Source organism: Arctopsyche grandis, chromosome 9, assembly GCF_051622035.1.
Source record: "Arctopsyche grandis isolate Sample6627 chromosome 9, ASM5162203v2, whole genome shotgun sequence".
Lineage (NCBI taxonomy): Eukaryota > Metazoa > Arthropoda > Insecta > Trichoptera > Hydropsychidae > Arctopsyche > Arctopsyche grandis.
In genome coordinates this window covers 31,060,963-31,073,248 of record NC_135363.1, presented here as the reverse complement: position 1 = coordinate 31,073,248, position 12,286 = coordinate 31,060,963, and the positions used below count along the sequence as shown (strand labels likewise).

The 12,286-nt window shown below is 32.6% G+C and overlaps 1 protein-coding gene across 1 annotated transcript in view; it reads left to right on the top strand.

The window, feature by feature from the left end:
- LOC143917399 (uncharacterized) overlaps positions 1–12,286 on the top strand; it is a 557,584-nt gene that overhangs the window by 64,245 nt on the left and 481,053 nt on the right. The gene's annotated exons all lie outside the window — the stretch shown is intronic.

Below are 12,286 nucleotides of genomic sequence, written 5' to 3'. Positions count from 1 at the left end.
GCAACAGTTGTCTTTGTGACCACCCCAATGTGACGAATAGTCCAATTACCATGTACTTCATCGGCAGTCACTAGTTATTCCGTATATGCATAGGTGACAAAACCCTAACTATCATCGGTTTTCTCCCTCACACGCGATCTCACTCGCACGCACTAGGCCGAAGTTCTGTTCGGGAAAGAAATATTGCCGCGGCACACAGGTTAAGATGCTCTGGGCCGTAGCTCACCAGGTTTAAACGATTGCTTACTAGTAGAAAGATCGTTGATTCAATTCGAAAAAATTATTCGATTTATTCTCTGATTACCAGAGCTTATTATCGCTGCTGGCAATATTTTGTATATAGAGTTTGCTATTAATCTAATTGTTGTAACAGTTACTTATTAGCTCTCTCTTAATTCTCATAAATGCGGCTAATCTAAATTTGTTAATTGTTGCATTTATGTTTATAATATGTTTGGATATTTACACAGTTAGCCGTAAGGTCGATCTGTCGTGGAACTGTGGCATATATTAAAAATAAATGGAAAATTTACTATTCAATTTTTTTTTATGAATTATGAAATTAAATTTCATAACGTACAAATATATGTAGTGAAAAAATTATTGAAAATTGTTTTCTTAGTTCATACTTTTTTTTTGAAAAAATTTACAGAAACCATCACATTTGTCATTTTTTTCCGTATCTCGACGGCATTGAAGCATATCGCAAACAGCAGATTGATCATTGCTACTACATATTGACATCTTCCATCATTATTGATTAAAGATCAATAATAACTACACATCGGATGGTCATTAAGGCAATGGCAAATAAAAAAACAGTTTCAAAGCATGAAAGCAAAAAAAAAGGTTTATCTGTAAAGTTACAAATAGCAAAACCATCTTGCCCTAATTACCATCCATCTTAAATAATGACCTCTGATAAAAAAAAAATGAATACTATACTTTGCTAATTAAATAAAACCTTAGTTTATAGTTATCATTTTAAATATATAAAATTTTAAATATATATATATATATATATATATATATATATATATATATATATATATATATATATATATATATATATATATATATATATATATATATATACAGTGGCGGACTGGCCATACAAGCGAACATGCCCGATGGCATGTGGGCCCCATTATCTGTTAGAAAATATGGGCCCTCAGTAAAATTAAATAGCTTTTTAACTATTTATAGGATATTGCAACTTTGGGGCCTAAAGTTTGGGTATTTCAACAAAATAAATTTCTTACGATATACACAAACAACTAATACCTGCTTTAACAGCCCAAGGATCGGTTAACTTTTTTTATTAGGCTCGAAATGTAAGTTTCAATATTTGCGTGGGCCCTTTTGCCGGGCCCATTTCCAACGTCAATATTATGTATATACCAATACCTATGTAACAACTACTGAAATAAAAATGGGAATAAACAAATTTTCGTGAATAATATAAACAGAATTGCTTAAAACAATTTTGATACGACGATTCATCATCAACCAGCGATTTAAATTTACTTCATATTTTCAAAATAACATTTGATTATACTTCGATGATATAGTAAGATTTAAATACACAATTTTAAACAGTTTCCGAATATAAAATCTATTCCTAATCTAGACACATCCATGTAAATAGAAATATAGGATAGGGGCCCCCTCCCAAAAATCCCGATTTTCGATTGACATTAATTGAAAGTATTATGCATTTTTTTGAATTTAATGATTAATGAGATACTAAGGATCTATGAGTGCTACGTTTATTTCTTATGTATGTTACTTTTGGGTAACTAATAAAATAGTCGCTGCTATGTGCTTTGAAGAAAAACAAAAAAAAACTTTATCTATTGTTATTACGTACATATGTACATATGTATGTACATAGATAAAGTGAAAAGACAGTTGGTAGAAATTAAGTTTATTGATAGTTTTTGATGACTCAGTTTGATGGTCGATTAATGTTGACCATGTGAAGATTTGTGGAAAAAAATTTTCGCCTGCGGCGCTTTTTTCTCTTTTCACAATTTTTTTTATAATTACTTTTTCAAGAATAAGCTTATTTTTTTCATATTTTATAATGCAATAAAGTAAAGGATATTTTCCATTTTTATTCCGATATAAAAAAGATTTTTTGAAAAAAAATTCTATTTGACCAATCTTTGCCTGCCCCCCGCTTTTATGCCGCATTCTTTTATGATGCATTCTATTTACCCAGGACAAGGGTTAAAACGAAATATACAATGAAATTTATGGATCTATTTTGCTTTTGCCATTTTTATTGTACCTAAATTTGTTTATTCCCATTTTTGAAAATTTCATTTATTTTTTTCCCTTGATTTTTAGCGTGGTGGAAAGAAGAAAATTTTGTTATATGGGGGGGGGGGGACAATTTTCTTTAACCCTGGGTGGGCCCCCTTTGACTCCTGGCATGCACTGATTTCAGTCCCAGTCCGCCACTGTATATATATATATATTATCGCTATTCTGTGTGTTTGTGTAAGATAATGCTCGCCGTACTATAATAGCCGTTTCGATTCGACATAAGTACATCACAGTTAAAACACTGCCAACAAAACGTACGAAAATAATAACAGATCAACAAAAAACTTCTTTATATACTGTTTCCTACCAATGTTTCCTCTAGGCAAAATTTCTCCGAGCATTTAGCACCATCTATTGAAAATGTATTTAATTAATTAATGTTTCTATTGTATTTTATATGTAGGTAGTTTTTATAATTTTTTTCATATTAAACAATTAAATATAAATATTAAATTAAATAAATTTAAAAGGTATTTGAAAAAAGTACGACCGCGTGCAGATCAAACACAGGACCGAAACATTTCTTTTATTTTTTTTATTTAATAACTTAATACGCCATAACCCATGCGATAATATTTCATCGGGTACAATACTGGTATAATATAAAGTTGCTTATCATCAAGAATATAGTGAGGTTAATAATTCTAAGAAAAAAATTGTCTAGAAATTCTAAGAATAAAACGAGTATATAATAAAAAGAAAAATTTCCATCTACATTTGTATGGGTAGTGATTATATTTAAAAATACATATATAACTGATAAAGAATTATAATAAATACATTTGTACAAATATGAGTGATGCTTAGCTTGTAAAAAAATAAACACATCCTACGTAACTAGCACGCGAGCATTACCGTAAACACAAATGAGTCATCAACGGCTACACTATACAAATTTTTTCAACAATACTCTCGACTAAGCGAATAGTCATAGAAGCCTCGTTTTTTATTATTTCGTAAGTAAAGTCAAGTTTATACTCATATATAAACCATAGAGGAATGTAAAAAAAATCTCAACGATTTGACGGACGCTCAAATCCCACAATAAATTTGGCACAAGACGTAAAAGTACAAAAAACCTTCAGTAATGCAAACTGGTTATATTTAGTCAAGTATGAATCAGATAAGATTCCTACTGGTCACATCACATCGCGAAGAATCACGATTTGTCCTTTCCAATTGACAATTTAACCGTTGGTGAAATTAACGCAAATTCTCATCTCATCGAAGTCCGTTATTCAATCTCTGCTCGTTAATGTCGGATTCAACTGTAAAAATCATTTACAATAATATTACAACACGTTTCACAAGTGATTGCAATTCCATAGCAGTACATTTATGGGGATAGGGGATGAACAGTTATGTTTATGTGACAGGAAACAACAGTTAACATCAATATAAAAGGGATTACTACACCCTATCCTTTTTTTTCGAGTACTAAAGTAGATGAGTACACACTCCCTAAATAAGTGGTCGCGAAACTAAGAATCTGGAGCCGCATGCGGCTCTTTGGATGAAAAAGTATGCCTCTCAACGTCACCATCTCTTTAGATACAAATAAATGTAATTAAAAATAAAATTTTAGGTAAATAATAAACATAAAACGATTTACAAACTTAATTTTATTTAAATTTCTGGTAATGAAAATGTGTCACATGATGTGATTATTAATAATCACTTATCAGAAAAAAGTGATAAAAGTGAATAATAAAAAAAAACCGATTACAAATTTTATAAATATCATTTCCCTTACCAATGAACATACATTGAGTACGTACATACATTTAAATATATTTAAAGTTTCTAATATTTGAAATATAATTTCCAGCTGATAATTCAAATATTTAAAGGTTGATATTTACTTCATTTTAATGTTGTTTAGTTACGATAATATGCTGCAACCTTAATATTTTCCAATATTAAGTGTCCAGATTGGCCTCTCTAGCCTTAAAGGTTTCTGATCACTACTTACTACGTATATAAAATTCTTGAACAACATCATATGTTCAAATTTGATCCAGGACATTAAGTGCTCCTTTTATGTATAATATTTTTATTTTACTCACTTTGTATATAACGTAAATTTAAACGATGGAAATGCACCTTGCACGAATCAAATTGACTTGTAGTATATGTTTGGGTTCTTATAACTTTTGAGTCATCATAGCTCACCTATCTTATCTACATACCGAACAAATAGTCAATCGTTGAATTCCGTTCGTTTTATAAAATATTGTTGCAAAATGTTGGTTTTACTTAACCCTTTGTGTCCCAGTGGTGCCGTGGAATGACCACAATTTCATTATTTTTCCCTAGTGTCCCAGTGGTTCCATTTCGACACCACTTCGATTTTAGCGTTACCAGAGAAAAAAAAGAAAAAAGAGGTTGGGCCAAAGGGTTAAAAACTCTCAACTTTACTTAAAAATAAAAACGAAAAATTTTAAATTACAAACCTCCTTTACGTTTCACTTATAAAATATTCGAAGCAAAACTATATCTACATAATTATCAGAATATCATATGATGAATCACACTCGGTCTACTCATAGTACAGTGTACAAATGTATACCCGTATTAGTGACTTTTTAAGTCTTCGGTTATCATTTTATTGATATAGTGAACACTGGGGCCGGTCCGCGGATTTTCAGCGCTCCTGGCAATAACTAAAATTTTCGCTACCCCGCCTCATTTATTTTTAACATCAATTATTATTCTAGGCCGTTTAAAATGGACACTTTGAACATAGATTGTCAAATTTTATTTTACTAGTCCATATTACGTCAAAACTTTACGTAATTATTACGTAAAAATATTAGTTTAAATTCAATTAACAAAGAAACAGTGCCGGCCTTACACCCAATGGCGCCCTCGGACAATTTTTTCTAAACACCCTTAGATAAAATTGTTGGCTTTGGGGCTCTAATCTGAAATTTTGTATGGCTTTTGGCGCTCTAATTTTAAATTTTAAAGCGCCTTTGGCGCATCGTGCGGCGCCCTAACTTATTTGGCGCCTTCGGACTTAGCCCGACCCAGCCCCCCCCCCCCTAAAACCGGTACTGCAAAGAAATTATATTGGGTTTTCAAAACTCTAAGGTGACACTAAGGATTGCAATACCACTATACCGGTTTACCGGTAAATCGGCATTTTTATCGCGAATTAAGTACATATACAGGCATATTATTGCATAATATTACATTTAAGATCGATGCAAATGGCGTATTGTGGATTAGGTTATCTGGAATTTGTTTATTTTCATTTTCAGTATTAAATATGGAAATTTCAAATTGATAAATGCACTGGCAACACAGACTAACCAACCGATCGCATTTAACCGATAATAAATGCGATCAGATTGTTGTTTCGATTAAGATCGAAACTTTCAAATGGTCCAAACTTAAAATAAATAAATGATTGGTTAAAAATAAAAAAATATATTTATTTGTTATTACAAATTTACTTTAATGCATTTATATGACATTATTCATCTGAGATTTATTTTTAATTATTTACGATTCAATCTATGTACATACATATGTAGATTAACGTTTTTTAGGTTTTCAAAATAAATAAATGCGACTGGTTATTATTAAGCAATAAAATTTATTTATTATTACGGATTTACTTAAATGCATTTATATGACATTATTCATCCGAGATTTATTTTTAATTATTTACAATTCAATCTAGATTAACGTTTTTAGGAAAATAACCACATACATATGTACAGTTATCTAATACACGAAAAAATAATTTACCGGTAAATACCGGTAGTAGGAAAAATCATTTACTATTAACCGGTTTATGAAATTTGACGGTAAATTGCAATCCCTAGGTAGCATTGCTTTAAAAATCGTTCGTGTTTTTAACATTTTATTCAATTAATTCTTTAATTTTGCTTAAAACTAAACGAGGATGCGTAAATGGCGCCCCCTTTGGAGCTAGCGCCCCGGGCAATTGCCCGTTCCGGCCGCTCCTTGGGCCAGCTCTGGTGAACACACGATGATGATAAGATGCAAGCAACACATTTCCATATACATAGATTTCCTTTTTTCACTCGGCAACATCTTGTATTTTTAACGGTAAACGTTCTATTATCAAAACTGTGACCTTAAACATTGACCTGTTTTTCGATAGTGACATTGTCTGTTTACTGAACTGTTTAAATCAACGACCGGCAATAAACCGAATTCAAATGCATCGATAGTGTATCGTTATATGTACATATGTAATTGCATCCAGAAGTGAAAAGATTGATATTGTTCTGGGTTCTAATAGCAACTGGGAGTTTGAATCAACAATCAGGGTTGGTCGTAGAGAGAATGAAGTTGCTATAGTGATCAAAAAACATCCGAGGGTTCGCACAAATCAAACAAAGCCGCCCCCCACGCGAACGGGTGAACCCCCTTTCAAACTGCCCTTTTGTGCGAATTTATATGCGTACATGTATGACCTTGGTGAATTTTGGTCCACTGCGCACTTATTAATTATTGATCCGACGATGGTGCGGTAGTCTGGCTGTTTCGATTGGCTAATATAACCGATTATTTATTAGAGATGAATTGACAATAATGAAGATTTGCTCCATTGCTTGTGGAGGGAATCATTGTTGATGTCATTTAATTTAACATAAATATGAACATATACATATATAAAAAAGGTTATAATAACTAAACGTTGTCTATCTGACTGTTCGTGCGTCGATTGCAAATGAAATTTCTGTAACTTAGTTCTTTCTTCGTTTTCATTTTTTTTTTTTTGCTAGATGCATCGAATTCAGTTATTTTATATTACTACTAGCTGAGCCCGGCATGCGTTGTCACAATAACGCTTGCAATTCCCGTTCCCGTTGCCGTTTTGTCGTTTCCGTTTTTGAGCGAATTTTTTTACAGAAACCATCGCGGACGTGCACACAATAACTCATGTAAGTTTCATCGCAATCGGTTGAATGTTATAGGAACGCATACGACACAGATAAACAGACAGAAAAACAAACAGACAAACAGCCAGACAAACAGTCGGACAAACAGACAAACAAACAGACTGACAAACAGACAGACAAAAGAGTACAATTATTTCATCGACACCTTACGTTAATCATACTAAGCAACAACAAAAATTACCGGAGCATATTCTAATCCAATCTTTACTAAGTTTGACCAACTGAATTCGAATCTGACAATGATTTTTGTTGGCTTTCTCTCGTTTGAGAGATATGAGTGTTTAAAGAAATGGCCAGTTTTTATAGATTTTTGGCTTTTGCAGTCTTTAATTCAAAATCTAGTATTGCTATGCCAAAAGTGAGTAATGGAATCAATTTTTTGAAGTCAAATATTTTTTTCTGTTGATTGTGATGTTTTATTCCTTTGAAATATTTATAATTAATTATCTAGCGAATTTTAAAAGTCAAAAATATACTGTTTTTCCATAATTTTTTGGCGGTGAATGATTTTAGATTGAAAATCAACTCTTATAAACGTGGTAAAGTGAAAATTTTGCGAAATTAGATCATAATATTGTTACGTATACTAAAAAGAGCCGCCGAGTAATTGCGATCGGATTAGGCCGGGTAGCGTCCTGAGAGACCGTGTGACCGGTGTAAGTGGTTTTAAGGATTAGCGACAAGCTAAGTGCATGTAGGCTAAACAATGGCAACCGAGTTGGCTGGTATTGGTCCTTTCGCATAATTGACCTGTACAGTGTCGTGGGAATGTCGTGGGAAGACATATCCGTACGTGACCATAACAATAGGTAAACAAATTAGACGTCGAAGATTTCCTGAGAGAGCTATCCCTTATAACGCGATACTTAGGCGATATCATGTCATTCTGGACTGAGCACTGCCAGTGCGTGTATCTCCTTAATCATCAATAAATGCTGTGAAACGACTGTTGGCCTTTTACTTGGATCCTCCACCCACCCCTACGCAACAATATTATGGGGGAAAAAAATATTTTTGACTTTTTAATTACAATCAAGAGAAAAACATCTGAATATACATTCCAACAGTCACTTTTGACACAGCAGTACTATAGGTACATTCTGAATTTAGGTCTGCAAATACCAAAAATTTGTAAAAATTGAACATTTTTTCAAACGCTAATATCTCTTAAACAAGAACAACGAGTGTATACTTATTATTTGTATATAAAATTATTTATATTGATTATTTATATATAAAATAATGATCAATTGAACATAAGCCATTTTTATTTGCATGCACGTATTTATGCATATGTACATATGTACGTGACTGAAGAGTTGATTGAAATTGGACGGATAATAATGATGAGGTTTCCATTGACGATTGTCTTATTTCAATGAACGGTTCACGTATTGTACTAACGACGGTTTAATTAAGCCACACAGTTAAGTTAATTAAGCGTGTAATATTACTTGGATCATGGTAAAGCACGCTTGTTTGGCATTTGCAATCTGGTTCCACTTCAGATTATCTATTATATGTATGTACATACATACGTACATACACGATTCTATTGGTTGAGGGGTAAATATTTCTGAGTTGTCGTTATTATCTCTAGGACTTAGTATGATAACCAATACAAATTCAGTTATATTTAAAAGCAATTTTTTTTACCTAGCTTTGGAAATATTCCAATGAATTCTACTACAAAGATATTTGAAGGAACATTTTTACATCTGCTTTTTATTAGAAAGTATGAAGACAGTTCGTTGAAAATTTTATTGTTTGCATATATTCTTCAAAACCTCAATATTCCTCTTACTATTTTAGAAAGGAAGTATATAGGTAGAAGGAGGACTCGAACTCGCAATATCTTTATTTGCAGAAAGCGAAACCTATAAATAAAGATCATTCAAATAGTTAATGTTCAAATAAATGATTATTGACATCTTCTCAAATGAAAAGTCAAAAGGCGAAAGCAATAGTCACTTTTCTAGAATTAAATAATGGAATTATGGTAATTGTGATATTATATATCAATGCATGGGTGTTGGCCTATAAAGTTATTAAATAAAAAAAATTAAAATAAATATCTCGTCGGTCATGTGTTCGATCTGCACGCGGTCGAATTTATTCAAATACCTTTTAAATATATTTAATTGTTTAATATGAAAAAAATATCGTAAAAACTACCTACCTACATATGTATAAACAATATAAAACAGCGATAGAAAAATTAATTAATTAGTTAATTACATAATTTTTCAATATCTATTGAAATTTACCGCCATGTGGCAGTAAATTCTTAGAGATATGGTGAAAAATATGGAGAAACCTAAGATATAACAATAATTAAAGGTTTGCAACAGAAAATTCGGAAGGAAAGGAAGGAAACGCCAATTTTACAGGAACAGTTTCTCATGAAAATCCGAAAAATTGGCAAATTCTGATAAGAAATGATCGACCTCGATAAATCAAGGTCTGGCCAACAACGAGACTTAGTGGGACTCGAACCCGTAACATCAAGTACGAAATAATTCAACATTCACCACTAGACCACGCTGCTGGTTATAATACATACATAAAATATGTAAACATACATGTACATATATGCATGAATTCTAACACGTTTGCTATAAAATAAGATGCCAACACGAGCACGTTTTCACTTTTTGGATCTTACACAGGGTTGACACGATGTGATTAGCTTGGAACTAGTAACTTGGATGTCCAAAACGTTCAAAAATGGTTATATCACCTGTTGCCACACTTCGAGTAACATCCAAGTCAAAGCTACTTGGTCCAAGCTACTCGCATCGTGTTCCACCGGTATTATGTAGTAGAGTATTTGCACAATCACCATGTCGCATATTATCAGAGACCTGCAGGTGCATTTGAAAGAAAGTATAAAAAAATATAAGTACATGTGATAACTAGATAAACTGATAAACTATGTACATACATACATATGTATATACGCATGTATTTTTCAGGATTGAATACAGGTATGTACATATTTATATTCAATAAATATTGATGGGCCGAAAGAAATATTATATAAGTTTTATTTTTAAGCATTTATTTTTACTTTATCTATGTATGTACGTAGGAACAATAGATGAAGTTTTTTGATCATGCGAAAATTAGAACTTGAGATTTTGACTGATTCAAACTCAGAAGCGACCACAGATAACATTTTCATGATATATGTAGATATAAAAAATGTGTGTGTGGCTGTGTATTTTGGGGATTTTTTGAACACCAATATCGGTTATTGAAATTCTTATCGATACGACGTAATTTTTTTAAGTTAACAGGAAATGGTACCTCCCCTTATATGTGTCTTCTTTTTTTAAAGTTTTTAATCGTTATATATTTTTTAAACCTTTATACATTTTTTTTGAGCAAAACAATCGAACTTTTGGGTTAACAATAGAAATTGACAATAGGATCCCATTTATTTCGGCGCTGACGCATACACAGCGCCTATGCCTAGTCATCATACATTCATTTTCTGCATGGATGGGAAAATTACCATTTTACTTCCGGGAAAAACATTTTAGTGGTTGAATTTTTCCACGTTTAATCCCTATTTTCTGTTCTCCTCTATGTTTTTTTACAACTCTACTGACAGTTGTACTGACAAAACCGATCGATCGGGGTGAAATGTGTAAACCCTGATATTTAGTCAGTGCCGGTTTTAGGGGGGGGGGGCTAGGTAGGGCGGCGCCCGAGGGTGCCAAATAAGTTAGGGCGCCGAACGATGCGACAAAGGCGCTTTAAAATTTAAAACTAGAGCGCCAAAAGCCATTAAAAATTTTAGATTTTTTAAAACTTTAGCCAAAGGCGAAAGTTCTTTCTAATGGTGTTTAGAAAAAATTTCCCGAGGGCGCCATCGGGTGTAAGGCCGCCACTGTATTCAGTCGATAGATCGAGGATAGATTGTTTCTTAGACTGAATCAGTTAATTAATCAGTGTATGTACCTTTAGGTACATACACTGATTTCTCAGGAAATCGAACAAAACCCAATTATGGCTCATATTTGATGCTATATATAGCTGCACCAGAAGGATGTCGCGGTAGCTGTATAAATATAGAAAGCTGTATATATACAGAAATTGCAATAAAGCGTGTAGCCACTCGAGGACCGTCATAAAACGAATATGTTGAATTAGCGTTTTTCAATTTGAACAATTAGGTGTCACCCCAAAAATGATGTCACCCGGTGCGGACCGCACCCCCCGCACGCCCCTAGCGACGCTACTGATCTATGTACATCAGTGGCGTGCGCTGAAATTCTCTCTATTTTTGCCTTACTTAATGTGCACGAGCAGGATACAAGAGGAACAGGCTGTTCCTCTTGTATCCCGTTCGTGCACATTAAGTAATGGTGCGTACGCACCAAGCCAACGAACGGCCAACTTTTAAAACCAGTAGCGTACAAAATATCGAAATAAAAATTAAATTTAATAATTGAAATTAAATATCAAAATTAAAACTATTATTATTATATTAAAATTAAATTCAAGTATCAAAATAAAATTATAATCATTATATTAAAATTAAAATTAAATATTGAAAGTTAAAACAGAACATGCACAATTTAAATAAATTTTCGAGATTGACCTAAAATTAGATCATCAACAATCACATACAGGTAATCCTCGACTTTTGTTTGTCGAAGATGTTTTGACTTACGAAGATACGCACTAAGATCGAAAAAAAAAACCAAAGAATTATTATTTTTACTTCCCCGTAATGCGCAGTTACTGAGAATATATCATGTATTAGTATGGGTGATCCAACGATTTTTGCTAACCCGGGGTGTTGTCGGTCACATCAAACGGATTTTTTTATTCTTCAATTGTTTCTCTCGTCGAAATAAATCAAGTAATTAAATCATTTCAGAGGTAAAATTTATCAGATAATGTGTGATTATTAATTTTATTTCGACGAAAGAACAAAAACCCTTCAAATCACCGACATCCGTCACCGCGTTTTTTTATGAATTGTGCACATCATCCACGTGGAA